Here is a 1,662-nt window from a genome sequence, read left to right on the forward strand (position 1 = left end):
TGCAGGTAACTTTTCATGTCCGCGTCCCCTTGGCCCATCTCTGGAGGCTGCCCCACCAGGAAGTCCTCCCTGTTCACATTCCGGGCCATGCAGAGCAGGATGTCGAAAAAGAGAGACAGCTGGGGCAAGGGCAGGAAGCACATCTATTGGGAAGCTTCCTAGGCTGAGCTGGGGCAGTCCCACTCCCAGAGACACTGACCCAGAGAAGAAAGGGACTAGCCTAAGGCCACACCACAAGGCTTCCAGTGTCAGGGCCTCTACCCAAGGTCAGGGGTCCCCAGCCCAAGCCTCCAGTCACCTGGACAGGCCGGGCTCCAGAGTCTAAGCCCATGTAGGTACAGGCATCCAAGGGTGGGCTCACATGGGTGGCCAGGAGGTGCTCAGCAGTCTCCACAGAGAAGAAGGCGATCCCTGAGACCTAGAGAGGTCAAGGTCAGGTTGTGGGACTCTGGAGCCAGTCTGGGGCCTGAGTTGGGAAGGACACAGATAGATGGGCCAAGCAAGGCTGACTGCCAAACCAGGCAGGGCCCTTTGTCTTTGAGCCACTCCAGTGCCCAGCCTCCAAGCTTGGGAGTGGCTCCCACCAAGGGACCCCTCAACAGCCACCTTCTGGGACCCCCACCCCAATTGTCAGGCCTCCCTGAACTAGATATAGAGAATGAGAAATAGCTCCCCATCTTCCTCAAGGTCCAGTCCCAGACCCTTACCCAATGTTCCTATCCTTGCTTTTCATTCTAGAAGGATCCCCCAAGTCAGATTCTAGACTTCCTCCCAACTGTATTCCTGAAATTACTCACATGCTGGTTCCACCTTTCTGCCACACCTGCCTGAGATCCTAGCTCCATCGGCTCCCCTGAATGCTAGTTCCAGATCTTACTCATATTCTGGTTCGAGCCTGCCCCAGAATCTTCTGGAAGGAGTGCAGATAGGCGAACCCTCCCTTCTTGTCCCAGAAGGTCTCCAAAGCCCCCCGCATGGGTCTGGCAGCTGTACCAGTGGAACCCGCCCATCCGGCCTGGCACACCGTTGTATCTCTGCCTCGGTGCCCTGGTAGTAAATGTCCAAAACGAAGCCCTATGTGGGGGGAGAAAACAGGGTGAGGGAAAGGAGCAAGAAAGGACCAGCAAGGAGGGCACAGCAAGGTGTTCTCCAAATGAAAACCTAGGATAGAAGGCTGACAAGTACCAGGGTGCTCCCAGGGACAGAGTGCCGGAAACTCCCACCCCCGACGGTAGAGGGCAGGCTTTGAATGTTTCCACAGCCTCGAGCACAGACTCTAGCTCAGGGCCAGTGTGCAATTCATGTTTGGCAAACGACTAAGTGAGCGCAAGGGCTGTTCAGAGGGGAACTCCTCCAACCTGGACCCTGCTAGAAAGTGTAGAAGGAGAGGTTTCCCTGAGCATAGGACCGGGAGGTCAGTCCAGATAGTTAAGCTGCCCACACAGCTGCCCCAGGGGCCCTACCTGGGCGTCGGTGAGGTAAACGCCGTGGTTCCGGGCATAGGCCAGGCTCCCTGGAAGGGCAATCACTCTGGCTCCCCGGAAGTTGTCCCAGCTGATCCCTGTGAGTGGGGCATTTAGGAGGTTCCCCAGGGGCCTCAACCCAAGACAGGGGTCCCCAACCAGGAGGAGGCAAGAGCATAGGAAGGGGCATTCAGACAAC

General features: G+C 57.2%; 1 long non-coding RNA gene across 2 annotated transcripts; it reads right to left on the reverse strand.

The window, feature by feature from the left end:
- Nucleotides 1–11: 11 nt before the first annotated feature.
- Nucleotides 12–1,553, reverse strand: LOC115284876. Of its 2 annotated transcripts, XR_003905368.1 has the most exons (4): nucleotides 1,464–1,553; nucleotides 994–1,074; nucleotides 299–418; nucleotides 12–119 (listed from the first exon to the last, which is right to left on the reverse strand). It is a non-coding gene; the product is annotated as an uncharacterized LOC115284876 (long non-coding RNA). The 2 variants fall into 2 exon arrangements; XR_003905367.1 differs by having other exon boundaries at nucleotides 299–1,074.
- Between the last annotated feature and the right edge of the window lie 109 nt (nucleotides 1,554–1,662).

The sequence above is a fragment of the Suricata suricatta genome, unplaced genomic scaffold (genome assembly GCF_006229205.1).
Source record: "Suricata suricatta isolate VVHF042 unplaced genomic scaffold, meerkat_22Aug2017_6uvM2_HiC HiC_scaffold_2441, whole genome shotgun sequence".
NCBI classification, from domain to species: domain Eukaryota; kingdom Metazoa; phylum Chordata; class Mammalia; order Carnivora; family Herpestidae; genus Suricata; species Suricata suricatta.